This window comes from Schistocerca nitens, chromosome 6 (assembly GCF_023898315.1).
Source record: "Schistocerca nitens isolate TAMUIC-IGC-003100 chromosome 6, iqSchNite1.1, whole genome shotgun sequence".
NCBI classification, from domain to species: domain Eukaryota; kingdom Metazoa; phylum Arthropoda; class Insecta; order Orthoptera; family Acrididae; genus Schistocerca; species Schistocerca nitens.
Genome location: NC_064619.1, coordinates 574609739 through 574628036, shown reverse-complemented (window position 1 = coordinate 574628036; position 18298 = coordinate 574609739). Strand labels below are relative to the sequence as shown.

Sequence of the window (18298 nt, the reverse complement as noted above, 5' to 3'; positions counted from 1 at the left end):
CTGGATGCTAGGCACTTTGTGAGACAAGTTTTATCCCTCAAGAATATGAATTTGGCGCCCCCTTTTCCCACTAGCATCTAGCTGCTTGCTGCGACCGCTTGCACAGCCCAAAAGCCACATTCCTGTAGCAAGAAGCAGGTGAATCTACTACTCAAACGCGACTCAACTGCGCATGCGCATGAGCCCACTCGTAACTGCTAAAATGAATCTAATGTAAACAGTTGTCTCTTCACACTCATCAGAGGAGTCTTCCTAAAGCCTTTGACACATTTTGCTATTAGCAGACGCTTGCATGAGCACAGTGTATTGTTGTTGTATATGGCGCATTTCCCTTGCAATTTAAGTTATTTTAGTTTTTTTCCCTTGTTTATGTTTTATTGTTGAAGTATTATTCTGCAGTAAGCGGATACAGTAATATCCTTTGGTACAGTATTCGTTCTTGCCAGTCAAAATTACAAAAATTTGACTGAAAACTAAAACAATGAAAAATTCCCAGAATTCTAAAAAATTCCCGGGTTTTTCCTGGTTTTCTCCCAGGTGAAAAAATTCCCAGGTTTTTCCCGGTTGTCCTGGGTCATAACTGGGTCTAACTTCTGTCACAACAAAATCATAGTTGAAACAGTATTCCAACTGACAATTGGGTGCATGTGATGTATTGTAGGGATTAATAGGGTAAAAGAATAATCTTATGTCAACCATGCTGGACTGTTGTAAGAAACTGTGACTTTATGACAGTAAAAATTCAAATAAAAGAATTATCTGCATCAGTCACTCTCTTTATTTCATCCCACAAATGATGAAATAAAAAGAGTGACTGAAACATGTAATTGTTTTATTTGAACTTTAATTGTTGAAGAATAAACTTAGTACATATACAATAGTATTAGAACAAAATAAGAAAACTGTGATGAGGTTTAAGCCCTTAAGGCTGCTCCCATCACTGAAGCACAGGAGCTAAATGAATTCACATGGGATAATGTATTGTCAACAATGGGCAATCTTGTCTTCATGCCTTGAACCACTGTCACTTTAATCAGAACAATACACGAACAGAAGATACCACTGCAGGAATAGATGTAAACAAAGACAGTGAATTAGCAGAAAATCATTTGAATGAAAGTCCAAAGAAACCAGTTGGTCTGATTGTGAGTAAGAGTAACGAATCCACACTGTGTTAAAAATGGCACTGAAAACTGACAAGAAAGGTAAATGTTTCATTGTAAGAAATATTTCTGAACTTAGTGTATGGAGCATATAAGACTGCAGTAGTAAGTGAAGGGGAATCTAACAATTTAGTTAGTTTGGCAACAAATGTAGACATTGACAGTGGAGGGAATGTCGGCAACTCTGGTAGTAATAATTTACACTACCCATGGCTCATAAATGAGTCCAGAAACAACAAATTAAAGAATAATAAGGATGAATGATACAGGTAACTGATCAATTTCCCACAAATCCAGAAAAGAAGAGTGTTGTCCATTTATTGTGTATGATGAGGTACAACACACACACACACTGAGCATAACAAAAGTCTAGTATAAAATGTCCTCTGTTATCACATGCACACACCTGTTGTCAGTCACTGAGTGTTGTCTCCACTACAAACTTGTTGCGACAGAGGTTAGACAGAGGCTATACAAAGTAGTAGCTTGTGTTCATTGACTTCTTCAGCACACACTCGACAGAAGAGCTGAAGTTGATACCTGTCTGAGTGGGAGAAAACCAGCTAAAATGTCTTAAATTGGTAAAATAGTATAGAGCAATTCAAGACATTGTTCTTTTTATGTTGCTAAGACAGCACTCCTTTACGTTCAAGTGATACTGTTCTTGTTTATTTAATTATGAAAATCTGAATTTGATGCAGCAGAGACTTCCAGCAGTTGTACAATTTATAAATCGGGGTGCGCTGTAGACCCTGTGTACAGAATGACATACTGTGCCATAAATGTCTTTGACACGGATATGCCCAGAGACGGTTTCACGGTGGTGTACAATGTGCAAAATGTGCCAGTCTGAACAAAATAATGAATGCAATTTGGAGGAAATCAGTCAAAAATGATTCACTGCTGAGATCCCTATATGACAATGGACAAAAATTGCACTGAATTTCTACAGCGGAAGTATATTAAGTACAATACGGCATATTATAAAGTGAACATGAAACAGGCGTTACTGCCAATAAGTAGTGTAGCCTGCACATGACATGCTGCAACCCTTCCCCCAGCTTTCATTGCTTCCACCTCTTTACCACTGCAACATGATTTGTCAGAAACACTCACCAACATCCTGCATAGAAACTGGTGAGTGGCCTCAATGTTGCCAGTGTATTGTATTATCGTACACCAGTACAGAGCGCACAACTCCAGCTCACCATGGTGTCGCTGGTCTGCTCATTGGCTGCATAGTAAACATTGATCCGGCAGGCTCCAAGATATGATTAGCCCAGCAACACTCACCACAAACCAACACAAGAACAGCAGGTTAGACAGAGCCAGTGACTACAAATGGCAATTATAGTGCCCTACAACCTGTACTATAATGTTCCTGTCCCTACTTCCCAAACTGTACAGAACCTATTCCCACCAGCTGTCATTTGTTAGTGCAAGTCTTAGTCACAGTTTAAGTCAAATGTGTATGTCCATCATTAATATGGCTCAGTCAAATACAATCCCAAAGGACTTGAAAAATTATATTGTGAGGGTGATTGAGGAATATTTTGTTAATCTGCTACAAATCAATCAATCAATCAACCAACCAACCAATGGTCTATATTTCCTAAAGTAAGATTTCAAGCAGCATTACACAAGTACTTTCTTTGGTGACTCATGAGTCCAATTGCAAAGCCCACCTAGTGTCCACATGTGGGCAAGTGTATACCACACCAAAAGAGTGGTTCATCAGAGGTGCTTCTCTGTGCACTAGTTTTGTAGCTAAGTTGCTGAGCCAGGTGCTGTTGTGGAACTTGCTGCCGTCCTTGATGAGTTTCATCCATCTGCTGCGGTCTCCAGTGAGCTCCTCCCACTTGTCACAGCCAATATTAAATGTTTTCATATCATGCTTGGCACAATCTTTCAAGCACAAAGCAGGTCTTCTAGGAGGTCTCTTGGCATATGCTATCTCATTAAGCAGTGTGCATCAGGAAAGGTGGGTATGGTCCATATGATGTAAGTGTCCTAACCACCACAGGTGACGTTCCTCAGGAGTGGCAGTGCTAGTAGATTCACAGCATTCAGGACCATTTCATTTGTCACATGATCCCTCCATGTTATGCCTAGAATGTTTTGTAAGCACTGCAGATAAAAGGGGTTGTGATTATGTTCTTTGACATATGACATCCAGGTCTCAGCACCATACAAGATGGTCATCAGCAAGCATGCTTGATAGATGAACATTTCTGCGGTCACCGAAAGGTGTTTGTCATCCCATACTCTTGTGCAAAGCTTCCCAAAAGTGTCTGCCGCTTTGTCAGTTCTTGTATTTACTTCGTCATCTAGAGAAAGACCTTCTGACACTAGCAAAACGAGGTAGCAGAATTTGTCGACTACATGCGACAAGGAGCCATTTAATCTAATGGCATAATCAGAGTCTTCTTTACATTCACGGACATCGAGAAGTGTTTGCATGCAGCAGAAAATTTCCCCACAAACAACAATGGGTAGTAAGTAATCAATGGGACATAGTTATTTTTTAGAACATATTCTCAGCTTATGCTAACAGGTAGAGTCAGAACTATGTTTGAAAATCATAAAATTCATTCAATGTGGTGGCAGAGGCAAGGTTGTGGAGGGAAGAGAAATTCTACGTGTCACAAAATGATCTGTACAGATAAACATGACAGATTTGGGGAGGTTGCTATCTTATCAAAGATGGTGTGCCATTTACTTTTAGTTAATGAAAATAAACCCTGTGAAATATGTGCTATTGGAACATGAGTAAGGAACAACGAGATGTCTGTTGCTACAGCATACTGAGACCCAAGTGCTGCTAGAAGCAGACATGCTTGCCACTCTCTTTAGTGTAGGATTCCACATCCAGTAGTTATCATGGGTGATTTCAGTGGGTATAATATGGAATGAGGAAGTTTTACAATTGACAGGGAGATGCACTCCTGCTTGGTGCAGAAGATGAAAAACAACTTGATAATTCTAAATGATGGCTCCCCCACTAGAACATCAAGATTATGCAAAGCTCAATCTGCAGTAGATGTGGTTCTAGCATCTATTCAACTTGCCACCTTGACATATCGGAGGCTCTGCAATACTACGGAGGTTAGGATCACTTTCCAACATATCTCCAGTATGACAATGGCAAGAATCATTATCGAAATTATAGTTCATGCATTGGGAATATTAAGAGAGGTAATTAGGAAAAATGTTACAAAGCAGCAGATGCAGAAATATCTTCACATATTGAATCTGGAGGAAGGTTTCAAAGTTTTACCTGCACTTTATATACTAGTTTAATGAACAGTGGAACTTGCTTGAAAACAGCTCATTGGCAGCACACTAAATTTTTAATCTGCTGATCAGGGTTCAATATCAGTTTATGCCAAAAGAATTTTTCTTTCTTTAGTTATAATCAGAAGAATTTTTAAACAAAATGAATAACCGTAACTATCATAAATGAAAACATTACTGATTATTTTTATAGTTGGTGATTACTTCAATTTATCTTCGACATGTTGGCAAAAACATATGTTTACATCCGCAGGTAGACATAAAACATCATCCAAAATTGTGCTAAATGATTTCTCTGAAAATAATTTTGAGCAGTAGTTCATGAGCCCAGTTGAATAGTAAACAGTTGTGAAAACACACTTGACCTCTTAGCAACAAATAATCCTGAGCTAATAATGAGCATCAGAATGGATACAGGGATTAGTGAACACAGAGTTGTTGTAGCGAGACTAAATACTTTAGCTCCCAAATTCTCCAAAAATAAACAGAAAATATACCTATTCAAAAAAGCAGATAAAAATTCACTTGACACCTTCCTAAGTGGCAATCTCCACTCCTTCCAAATTAACAATGTAAGTGCAGATCAAATATGGGTTGAATTCAAAGAAATAGTATCAACAGCAATTGAGAGATCCCCCCTTGATACACAAAACGGATCAGAACATTGGTGCAGAAAAAAAAGTATGCCAAATTTAAATGAACGCAAAATCCTCAAGATTGGCGATCTTCTTACAGAAGTTCAAAATTAATTTGAACTTCAATGCTGATGCTTATAAGAGTTTCCACAGTCAAACTTTGTCTTGAAACCTGGCAGAAAATTCAAAGAGATTCTGGTCATATGTAAAGTATGCTAGTGACAAGACACATCAATGCTTCCTCTGCTTGATAGCAATGGAAATACTATCGATGACAGTGCTTCTAAAACAGAGTTACTAAACACAGCCTTCAGAAATTCCTTCACCAAAGAAAATGACAGAAATATTCCAGAGTTGGAATCGAGAACAGCTGCCAACACGAGTAATTTAGAAGTTGATGGCTTCGGAGTAGTGAAGCAACTTAAATCGCTTAATAAAAGCACGTCTTCTGGTTCAGACTGAATACCAATTAGGTTCCTTTCAGAGTACGCTGGTGCAATACCTCCATTGACAACAATCATATACAACTGCTTTCTCAACAAAAAATCCGTACCCAAAGACTGGAAAGTTGCACAGGTCATACCAATATTCAAGAATGTCAATAGTAGTAGTCCACTAAATTACAGGCTCATATCATTAACATTAATATGCAGCAGGATTCTGGAGCATATATTGCACTGAACACTATGAATTACTTAAGAGAGAATGGTCTATTGACACAGTCAACACAGATTTACAAAACATCGTTCTTGTGATACACAACTAGCTCTTTACTCATACGAAGTGTTGAGTGCTATTGACAAGGGATTTCAAATTGATTCCATATTTCTATATTTCCGCAAGACTTTTGACAGTGTACCATACAAGCGACTTATAGTAAAATTGTGTGCTTATAGAATATTGCCTCAGTAATGTGACTGGATTCGTGATTTCTTGTCAAAGAGATCACAGTTTTTAGTAGTTGATGAAAAGTCATTGAGTAAAACAGAAGTAATATCTGGCATTCCCCAAGGCAATGTTACAGGCATTCTGTTGTTTCTTATCTATATATATGATTTAGGAAATAATCTGAGCAGCCACCTTAGGTCATTTGCAGGTGATGCTGTCATTTATTGTCCAATAAAGTCATCAGAAGATGAAAACAAATTGCAAAATGATTTAGAAAAGATAAGTGTCTTGTGCAAAACTTGGCAACTGGCCCTAAATGATGAAAAGTGTGAGGTCATCCACATAGCTGGTAGAAGGAATCCGTTAAACTTCACTTGCACGATAAATAAGTCAAACCTAAAGGCTGTAAACTCGACTAAATACCTAGTAATTACAATTATGAATGACTTAAATTGAAAAGAGCACACAGAAAATGTTGCAGGGAAGGCGAACCAAAGACTGCGATTTTTTGGCAGAATGTTTAGAAGATGCAACATATCTACTAAAGAGCCCATCTACACGATGTTTGTCCATACTCTTTTGGAGTACTGCTGCATGGTGTGGGATCCTTAGCAGATAGGATTAATGGAGTACATTGCGAAAGTTCAAAGAAGGGCAGCATATTTTTACTATCAAAAAATAGGGAAGAGAATGACATGGACATGATACAGGATTTGGGGTGGACACCATTAAAACACAGGCATTTCTTGTTGCGGCGGGATCTTCTCACAAAATTTCAATCACCAACTTCCTCCTCCGAATGCAAAAATATTTTTGTGACACCAATCTACATAGGGAGAATTTGATCATCATAATAAAATAAGGGAAATCAGAGCTCGCACAGAAAGATATAGGTGTTTGTTCTTTCCATGCGCTGTTCAAGAGTGGAATAATAGAGAATTATTGTGAAGGTGGTTCGATGAACCCTCTGCCAGGCATGTAAGTGTAATTCGCAGAGTATCCATGTAGATGTAGATGTAGTTGTATTTCAAACTGTTTGTTAGACCTAATGAAATGATTTAAAATTAATATTTTATTTTAAAATGGTTAAATAATAGTACACCCATGTTTTTAGAGGAGAGGTAAATATTAATATAGTACTATTGTCATTAAAAGTTATCAGTGCTTTTTTAAGTATTATTATATATGTTGTTCATTAAACTTTTTTTAAAACGTGTTTATTCCATGGAAGAGTATAGCTGTTGATCTGTTGTTGATAGGGAAATGTTTCAGAATATCCAGGATTCCAAGGGAACTATTCAGATAATAGTACCTATAAACTACAGTACATTGCCACAGTCTACATTTTAACTGGTTGTATTGAAGAAACTCAAATACACATGCTACTTCTTTCTGGCATATTGTTGAGGTTGGAGTGTTTATACCAGTAAAGATTGTTGAAGTGAATACGTCTGTCAATAAGGAAACCATGAATGCATCAGAAGTTGGAGATGAAATTACTCAAGACTCATTATAAAGTTAAAACTTGATGTTACTCTTGAGAGTTGGCATTGCTCATCACACAGGCTTGCTGACATAACATTTTGATAGCACCGAAATCTTCAACTTTGATTTCCCACGAAGCAATACTGATAGCTGAGGAAATTTATGCACGTACTATGGACATGCTGACTGAAAAAATATTTGTTACTGATGAGGAACTCATTGACAAAAATAAGAACTGTGTTGAGGAACCTTTCAAAGGTCCATCAGATGAATATAAACTAGAACGGGGAAAGAAAGAGGCAGAATATATCTTTCTAGATTATAAAACAAAAGTTGTAAATATTGCAAAAACTCGTCCTACACTGAATCTATTAACATCGGAAAGGGGGGGGGGGGGGAGATAGTCAAAAAAAGAAGGAATGTACATCCAAATTGGGAAGAAGAACTAAAAAAAAGTGGGAACCAATTTGATAAGTATGCTATCATTGATTCCTAGACACATGATTGTTTTGTGGAAGCTAGAGAATGTTATCAACAACTGACTACATGAAATTTGCAAAAGTGGGCCTTGGCAACAGCAGGGCAGTCTGCAGATTTTGAATTGGAATTCTCTGACAGATTGGTCAAGAAGTTCAAATGTAAGTGTGGGATTTGTCAGTGAAAAATGACAAAATCCATTTAAAAAATACAACTATAATTTTGTTATGAACACTGACCAGACAGGTAAATTATCACACATTGCTTTTAAAATTTTCACTTTATTTTTTTCACCCTCCATACATTATATTTTAATTTATCTTCTTTTCCCTTTCCTGGATGTCAGTATCAGTCTGTCTACAAAAAACTCCAGTGAAAAAAGGAACGAAAACGATCTTTATACAAAGGCATGATATGAATAATGTTACACAGACATACACCACACAATATTCTCTAACTATGTTTAGGAAATTACTACCCCAAGAATTTGTTTGTCTGCAAGAAGCAGCTGGTAAACACAATAATATACAAATGTTGTAATGATGTCAGAATCTGGAAAGCTAACAACAGGATTGCACATCAACTTCCTTAATGGTTGTCTGATGCCTCATGGGGAAAGAAAAGTTTCTGTTGATTACTGACACTTGGGAGTGACGAAACAAAGCCTTAATTACATGACAAGGTTTCTTGAGATGAGGAAAAGCAATATTATGAAAAGTATAGTTGCTACTCACCATATACCGGAAATACTGAGTCACAGATAGGCACAACAAACAGACTGTCAGAAAATGAACTTTCAGCCATTAAGGCCTTCATCAAAGACATAACACACATGCACGTACACACGCACGTGCAGCCAGAGACTGCTGCGGTCATGTGTGTTTGAGTTGCATTTGTGTGTGTGTGTGGGGGGGGGGGGGGGGGGCGCTATCTCCGATGAAGGCCTTGATGGCCAAACGCTCATTTTCTGACAGCCTGTCTGTTGTGCCTATCTGCCACTCAGCATCTCCGCTCACTATATAGAGAGTAGCAACTATCCTTTACTATATAGAGAGTAGCAACTATCCTTTTCATAATATTGTTACATTCCATTCTAGATTTTTCATTGTTGAAAATCTAATAAATCATATAGAAAATTGTACTTATCATATCAAAACTCACTAACATATCAGAACTAGTCAAACCCGATTCCTCTAATCACCATATGAAATCATCAGATTCTTAATGTGATGTACACACTGAAATACTAGTGGGTACAACAAAGAAGCAAGGTGTTTTACTACACGGTATCTTGGAGCATCAATATTACCGACAATATGCGTAAGAGGAGTTCCTTCTGTGTGGATCTTCTGAAGATCTGCAAATCTACGAGGGTCAGCACAATATGGTACATGACTCTTCCTAATATCAAGTAGCAAAAAACATTTATTCAGGAGGGTGTTATACTTTCTCTATTTATACATACACAAGTGTGTGTGCGCGCACACACACACGCACGCACGCACGCACACACGCCTACTGTCTCCAGCCGCTGGAGTCCAACTGCGGACTGTGCCTGCATCTAATGTATGCAGTAATCTGGGGTGGGGATGGGGGTAAGGAGAAGGCATGGGGTGAGGATGGGGAGATAAGGAGGAAGCATGGGTCAGGGAATGGGATGGACAGTATGCTACGGGTGAGGGAAGATAATGTGTTACTTGTGAAAGTGTGCAAGAACGCAGAGGGAACAGGATGGACTTCGAGAGGTATAGAGTCAGGAGACTGTGAATGGGAGGGGGGAGGGGCAGGATAGGGGACAGGGAGAGGGGAGAAGAGAAACGAACATGAAAAGCCTGTAAGAGCATTGGTGGAACGCGTAGTGCTGGGGATGGAAGGAAATTGGTAAGGGCAGGACAGGGACTAGCAAACGTTGAGGCCTCTCCAACACTACACATTCCACCAATGCACCTCCTGTCTTTTCCCCTCCTCTATGTCTCTCCCTCCATTTTCTATCCTCCGCTCCCCACCTGGCACAGTCTCCAAACTCTACACCTAACAGCCTATCCTGTCCCTAACACATCCCTGCACTCTCCCACAAGCAGCCCATTCTACTCCCTCTCTTCCCCTACCTCTACCTTGTTAGCCCACCCACTCCCCACCCCATGCCTGCTCCTTACCTTGATGACCCACTCCAGATTACCACACACTGCACACATCAGATGGAGGTGCAGTCCACAGTCGCACCCCACTGTCCGGAGACAATAGCCATATGTAATTTGTACACACACTCTCTCTCTCTCTCTCTCTCTCTCTCTCTCTCTCTCTCTCTCTCTCTCTCTGTGTGTGTATGTGTGCATTCTACTTAAAGAAGAAGGATTTTCTTGTCTGAAAACTTAAATATTTAGCAGTCTTTTCATTGTACCTGCCTGCAACTTAATACCTCCTCAATGTAGTGAGTAGAATCCATCCATTTCATGTTGTTGTTATTCCATCCCAGACTTTTCACTATTTAATAACCTCCTTTAATGCTTACGATATAACAGTTAACTTGGGACATAGCAGAATACAATAATATGTGCATGTTTCAAAAGCTTGTGTGTAGATTTCAGGAAAGTCATTCAGAACTGCGGGTCAGGGGAGAAGGAAATCAGCTTGCCAATTACAATAGTCTCTTATGCGTATGTGTTCTGCTACTGCTTGGTGTGTAGATTTTTTATCTGTCCAATTAAATAATTTTGTCAATAAATGATTGTTTTCATTGTTATTTTACAAAAGTTTGGACATACACAAGTGCACATGTCAACTGATTTCAGCAAGGGACAGAGCAGTGAGATGGGTAAAGGATTGAGAAGTGAGAGGATAGCAATAACTAGCCCATGGATTTAAGTACATATGTAACATGAAGTGCATACAACAGTATTTTCAGTGACTTATGTAGCACTATTAGCTGAGTGAACATAATTTGACCAACTAAATTTTATCACTGTGGGAATTCTTTCCGGGTCCAGCTTTCCATACAGATGTACATGTCTATGTTCTCGAACATATCTGTCTCCTTTCCTTCTATATGTGCTCTCTCTCTCTCTCTCTCTCTCTCTCTCTCACACACACACACACACACACACACACACACACACACACACACACACACACACCAGCATGTGTACATCCCTGCTTACATTGTCCCAGCACTGCGACTCAAATGGGGTAAGTTGTTGTGTTGTGCAGTGGGTGACAAAAGCAAAAAAATGGGGGGGGGAGGTGGGAGAGAGAAGGGGGGGGGGGGAGAGAAGGGGGTCAGAGAGAGAGAGAGAGAGAGCAAAGGAACAGGATAAACACATGGCATGGTGAGCCAACCCTGCTGCAGGTTGGGAGAGTTGGGCTTGACACTAAGTTAAGTGAAGGGGTAGAGTGAGAAAGACAGATACTACACATGGAGAGAGAGAGAGTGAAGAAGAGATTGTGACTATAGAATGAGTGAAGTGGACGGCATGGGGAAAGAGTTGGGGTGGATGTAGGATAGGGGCCAGAGAGCTGCAGGACTGAAGGATGTGTTGATGGGTCAAAACTCAAATACCCAATTCAGAGAAGTTATTATTGAAGGTGATATGGAGAAGGGGGATCGATATGGCACCAATTATAAAGCAGGCATTGAACTTTTTTTATATTATGTCTTTCAGCCCTAGGTCACACAAATGGTACCACAACTTATTGAAACTAGTAAGCAAGTAGCAAGTCATCATCAGATGATTTGTTTTAAAAAAAGGGGGATAGTAAACTACTAGGAAATTTAGTGGTATTTAAAGCAGCACATCACATTAAGTATGTAAGGCTTCACATTTATGGTTAAGTCACAGTGGACATCAATGGATGGGAATATCTCTGTAAAATGTTGGTTAGTTCATTACAAATGGAATATCAGCACAATGTCATGTTACTTATACTAGTACTGAACAACAAAAGTGAAGCTTTGAGAGACCACTTGTCTTATAAAAATACAGAAAATACAAAACTACAGAGGTGATGAAGGAAACATTACGGAAATCATCAAAAGTACTATCAGTGACAGGGCACTTTATAAATAGTCAAAATAAAATTTGCAAAGGATGCTCTTGACAAAGACAGTATGGCGATTTTTCAAACTTCTCAGAAGCAAAAAAATAGGACAAATGTCTCCAAAGCATACTGAAACATCAACACTCACTTGTTCAAGAAAATATAGCTTATATATACAACACATCAGACAATATTCAGAAGGCAATATAAGTGCCTTTGTACTTTATCTTTTGTGCTTTGTTTTCTTTCCAATTTCCAAACTACATGAGGAAACTATATTTTCCTCTTTCAACAGAACTCACTTTTTCACTGTTAAAAAGGGTTTTTTTAATTGAACTTGTTTGAGCTATTTACATTATTGTTTACACACAGTGTAGGCTTTTTCTTTTTCCAGGTACTGTAAAAACTAAATAACTTTTCATTTTATAGTGGAGATGCTGAGTCACAATAGGCACAACAAAAAGATTCACACAATTATAGCTTTCGGCCATTAAGGCCTTTGTCAGCAGTAGACACACTCACACAAACGCAACTCACGTGCATCGTGTGTGCAAGTTGCATTTATGTGTGTCTACTGCTGACAAAGGCCTTAATGGCCGAAAGCTATAATTGTGTGAATCTTTTTGTTGTGCTTGTCACAACTCAGCATCTCGCTATATGGTGAGTAGCAACTTTCCTTCTCTGGTATTGTTACATTCCATTCTGGATTTTCCACTGTTTGATAAACTTTTCATTTTCAAATATTTGGCTCCTTTTGTGGAAGGATACTCACAGAAAAAATTCCTAATCCTCACACAATCTTCTCAATGAGTTATGAAAGCAACGCAAACAAAGTCCACTCCTACAACATGAGTAAGCATGGAAAAAATACATTGGTTTGTGTTAGCATATGACACCACTGTCTCCCCACCCCCTAACATCAATGTCAAAAATTTATTCTCAGTAATCTTTAATGTTGAAGTTCTGTTCCATCCAATTTTTGACAGTTTGTATGAATGTCAATGTTTGAAATGCAATCTGGAATGTTTTGACATGCTACTCTGTGACTTCCAGTGTGAAGGACTTTTAGGCATATGAATCCTGAGTTATATTCTCTGGAAGTATCACTCCATTAAATGTAAGAATAAATGTGACTGTTTTTATGAGATCACCATCTAATTCTTTTTATTAAGTTTTGTACATGAATAAACCCTTTGCACATCAATAAACCATTCTTGTGCCCATTTATCTTTCAATTCTTCTTTTGGTATCCCAACTAAATCTCTTCATGAAACAACACCCTTGCTATAGTTAACGGTGTTATGCAGCTTTGTTTTAGCGTAAATTTCTCCTGTACATTTAGCTGCTTTGATCTTTTAGCTTGCTAGGAAGTGGATTTTTCAACCAACAATGACCCATTTCACAAATGCTTTCCTGATCTTAAAGTGGCAGCATGTAGTGATTTGAGAATTTATGTATAAATTCTAGAACCAATCAGTCTTCTACCGTCTCAAACTCACGATATTCTGGATATGAGTGTGGGATGGTAGAATCCTACCTACTGTGCGTGACATGTTTGTTTGTGTGTGTGCAGGTTTATAATCAGTCGCGGGAAGAAAGTAGAGGTGGCGGACGAATGGCACCGACAAGTACCTGTCGCACAATCCATAGATGTTTTAGTGAGTGTGTAAGGAAGAACCACGGAGTTTATATGCAGCTTTGTGCTTTTTGTGTCATTGACTATTGTTATTAAAACGAGTACAGTTGAAAAAGAACTCTTAAGAACTCTTGACGTAAGCTCGCTATTAGCAAGACTTATTTTTTGATTCATGTTAAGAAAAGTTATGGTATCTAAGCCAACTTTCTTTTAATTGTAACTCAATTTGTTTCTGACGTTCGGCTATATGAGAGACTTACAGGAAGTTACATATTTATGTGGAAAGTGGGAGTTTTATTGTGTATGGAGGTCAAATACATCGTTAATTGACAAAAAGTAAAGTTTGTACGTCTACTTATTTCATAAGTAGAAAGAGTCTAGTAATCCCTGTAACCAGCGTTATTTGACAGAGAGGAAGTCAAGAAGGTTTCCAGCAGCCAGCTAGCCAGTAAAGAAGAGTGGCTGCAAGTTCCAAGTCACTTCATAAAGAAGTGGAGGATGGTTTGGGGTAATAAAACAATATAACCCAGATTCACACTCACACTTTAAGTAGTTAGTAGATTAGAAGCAATGAGCCCCAGATCTTTCGGAATGTATAATAGTGACACTCTTTCAACGCAACACATTCTGATAGCTAGTAAGTGTTCTTCCACTGATACCTGAATTTTTTTTACACATTTTTCAGGTCTGGCTGAATGAGCCACTTATTAGGTTGTGTGTTGATATCCACCAGTAGTTCACCCTTCCTTCTGGGACCCAAGAGCCAGTCTTCAAATTCTCCATCATGGTCTCACTAGTAGGTATGGAGCTAAAGGTCCATCCAGACAGAGCTCCAATTGCATGGGTAAACTTTTCACAATTGCAGTATGACAGATTCCCCAGGTTGTCCACTAATGACTGTTTTGTCTCAACAGTCATTCACCCCATCAGTGTATTGTGTAACTTGAGGCTGTAATTTCTTTTTTTTTCTTTCTTTTTTTTTTTTTCAAATGTAAATTTTTGCACCAATCTCGTAATCCGAGCTGCTAAGCCAAAATCCCAACTCCCTGTGGCCAAAAATGTCGCACTGCCACACAGCACAGTGGTCACTGAAGCTTGCACAGAGCTTACAGTTACCAGTTCAGGAATTCACCAAACCTATTCCCAGTTAATAAAGACTGACCTTGAGGTTCTTGTCATTTGGCATGACCCAGGAAGCACATGTGGACACGTGTCTTATCAAATGGAAGAGACATGGTGGATGATGAGTGTGACCAGAGAGAAAGAAATAGAAAGAGAGAGAGGGAGAGAGAGAGAGAGAGAGAGAGAGAGAGAGAGAGAGAGAGAGAATCAACAAAGGTAAAGCGGCATCCATACTGGAGGTGTTATGATTGTGAGTGACAGATTGGTATATGGCAGAGGAATGCAGCACACTCAAGCAACTTACCATATCCAAAAAAGGAACACTGCCTGGTAGGAGTGAGGCAGAGCTCAATCACTTAGATCATACAATTTTGCCATGGCAACGGCACAGGTGTAGGTGCACACTGTCTTGATGGAAGATAACTTTCTTCCTTGCTAAACCTGGCCTTTTCGCGCGTATCTTTTGTTGCAATTTGTCCAGTAGGTTAGCATAGTAATTGTTTGCCCAGTGGGGAGATAATATACAAACAGAATCCCCTTCGCATTCCAGAACACTGATCCATGGCCTTTCCCGCCAAAGGAATTGTCTATGCTTTCTTTGGTGGCGGAGAATCAGCATGTTTCCACTTCTTTGACTGTTGTTTTGTCTCTGGGGTATAGTAGTGCACCCAAGTTTCATCTGTGGTCACAAATTGGCGCAAAAAATCTTGTTTGTTTCTCCTAAAACAGGCAAAACATTGTTCCGATATGTCCATTCTCCTGCGTTTTTGATACAGCATCAGGAGTTGCAGCACCCATCTTGCAGATAATTATTTCATTTCCAATTCTTCAGTTAAAATGTGATATACCCTTCCATATGAGTAATTTCACACACTTTCAATTGGCGATCCTCCATGAACATTTTGTGCACTTTTGCAGTGATTTCTGGAGTAGTGACACATTTTGGTCGACCACTGCGTGGATCATCACCTAAGCTCTACTAACCAAATTTAAATTGATTTGAGAAAGTACTGGAAACAATAGTCCTTCAAAAACTGATTTTGGAAGCATGTGGGCAATACCTTACTTTTTATATCACCACAACTCCAATCATAAGAACATTTGATTCGCTATGGAAAGGAGAAAGATGACTGTCTGCTTTTCCTGGACATTTTGATTAGACAGAAGAACACTGAACAATGGCTCTCTGGGAAATTCAGTTAACTATAAGCCCACTCGTTCCTATTTGTATTTACAATTGCTGAGATTTCATTACCTATTGAAAACTATAATGTGCTTACAACATTTTCACAAAGAGCTCACGCAATGTTATAACTAGATATTTTGCCTAAAGAGTTAGCCCACCTAAAAACAGTTTTAAGAGAAAATGGATATTCTACTCGGCAGATTAACATGACACTGTCAGTTAAAGCCAAAAACCAGGAAGTGGATACAGCAGAGAGCACACTGGCAAATTCCATAATTTTTCTTCCCTTTGTCGAAAATATTTCACGGAATTTCACGTTAAAGTCTATTTGCATCCCCTACTTAAGACTGCAGACCTATTGGGATCAGCGGAGGATCATTTGTTATTGTGGGAAGCTGGAATTTACAAAATACCTTGCCATTGTGGTATGGCTTACAAGGAACAACCACACAGCCTATGGAGGAATGCTGCAACCAGCCATTATCGCTATTTCGCAATAATGTAAAACGAGTTGTCTTCCTTTGTTTTTCAATGTCCTCCATCAGTTCTACATCTACATCATTACTCTGTAATTCACATTTAAGTGCTTGGCACAGGGTTCATCGAACCACAATCATACTATCTCTCTGCCGTTCCACTCCCGAACAGCGCACAGGAAAAACGAACACCTAAACCTTTCTGTTCGAGCTCTGATTTCTCTTATTTTATTCTGATGATCATTCCTACCTATGTAGGTTGGATTCAACAAAATATTTTCACATTTGGAAGAGAAAGTTGGTGACTGAAATTTCGTAAATAGATCTCGCCGTGACGAAAAACGTCTTTGCTTTAATGACTTCCATCCCAACTCGCGTATCATATCTGCCACACTCTCTCCCCTATTACGTGATAATACAAAATGAGCTGCCCTTTTTTGCACCCTTTCGATGTCCTCCGTCAATCCCACCTGGTAAGGATCCCACACCGCGCAGCAATATTCTAACAGAGGACGAACGAGTGTAGTGTAAGCTGTCTCTTTAGTGGACTTGTTGCATCTTCTAAGTGTCCTGCCAATGGAAACGCAACCTTTGGCTTGCCTTCCCCACAATATTATCTATGTGGTCTTTCCAACTGAAGTTGTTCGTAATTTTAACACCCAGGTACTTAGTTGAATTGACAGCCTTAAGAATTGTACTATTTATCGAGTAATCAAATTACAACGGATTTCTTTTGGAACTCATGTGGATCACCTCACACTTTTCGTTATTTAGCGTCAACTGCCACCTGCCACACCATACAGCAATCTTTTTTAAATCGCTTTGCAACTGATATTGGTCTTCGGATGAACTTACTAGATGGTAAATTACAGCATCATCTGTGAACAACCTAAGAGAACTGCTCAGATTGTCACCCAGGTCATTTATAAGATCAGGAACAGCAGAGGTCCCAGGACGCTTCCCTGGGGAACACCTGATATCACTTCAGTTTTACTCGATGATTTGCCGTCTATTACTACGAACTGCGACCTTCCTGACAGGAAATCACGAATCCAGTCGCACAACTGAGACGATATCCCATAGGCCCGCAGCTTGATTAGAAGTCGCTTGTGAGGAACGGTGTCAAAAGCTTTCCGGAAATCTAGAAATACGGAATCAACTTGAGATCCCCTGTCGATAGCTGCCATTATTTCGTGCGAATAAAGAGCTAGCTTCGTTGCACAAGAACGATGTTTTCTGAAACCATGCTGATTACCTATCAATAGATCGTTCCCTTCCAGGTATTCATAATGTTTGAATACAGTATATGCTCCAAAACCCTACCGCAAACCGACGTCAATGATATAGGTCTGTAGTTCGATGGATTACTCCTACTACCCTTCTTAAACACTGGTGTGACCTGCACAATTTTCCAATCTGTAGGTACAGATCTATCGGTGAGCGAGCGGTTGTATATGATTGCTAAGTAGGGAGCTATTGTATCAGCATAATCTGAAAGGAACCTAATCGGTATTCAATCTGGATCTGAAGACTTGCCCGTATCAAGCGATTTGAGCTGCTTCGCAACCCCTAAGGCATCTACTTCTAAGAAACTCACGCTAGCAGCTGTTCGTGTTTCAAATTCTGGAATATTCCATTCGTCTTCCCTGGTGAAGGAATTTCAGAAAACTGCGTTCAATAACTCCACTTTAGCAGCACAGTCGTCGGTAACAGTACCATCGGCACTGCGCAGCGAAGGTATTGACTGCGTCTTGCCGCTTGTGTACTTTACATATGACCAGAATTTCTTCGGATTTTCTACCAAATTTCGAGACAATGTTTCATTGTGGAACCTATTAAAGGCATCTTGCATTGAAGTCCGTGCCAAATTTCGCGCGTCTGTAAATTTGACCCAATCTTCG

The 18298-nt window shown here is 39.3% G+C and overlaps 1 protein-coding gene and 1 long non-coding RNA gene across 2 annotated transcripts in view; one reads left to right on the top strand and one right to left on the bottom strand.

Moving 5' to 3' along the window:
• LOC126262857 (uncharacterized) overlaps positions 1-13916 on the top strand; it is a 101127-nt gene extending 87211 nt beyond the window's left edge. Inside the window, exon 3 of the long non-coding RNA XR_007546769.1 lies at positions 13551-13916. This is a non-coding gene — a long non-coding RNA (uncharacterized LOC126262857). The remainder of the gene's footprint in view (positions 1-13550) is intronic.
• Positions 1-18298, bottom strand: part of LOC126262854 (CWF19-like protein 1) — a 167945-nt gene that overhangs the window by 95065 nt on the left and 54582 nt on the right. The gene's annotated exons all lie outside the window — the stretch shown is intronic.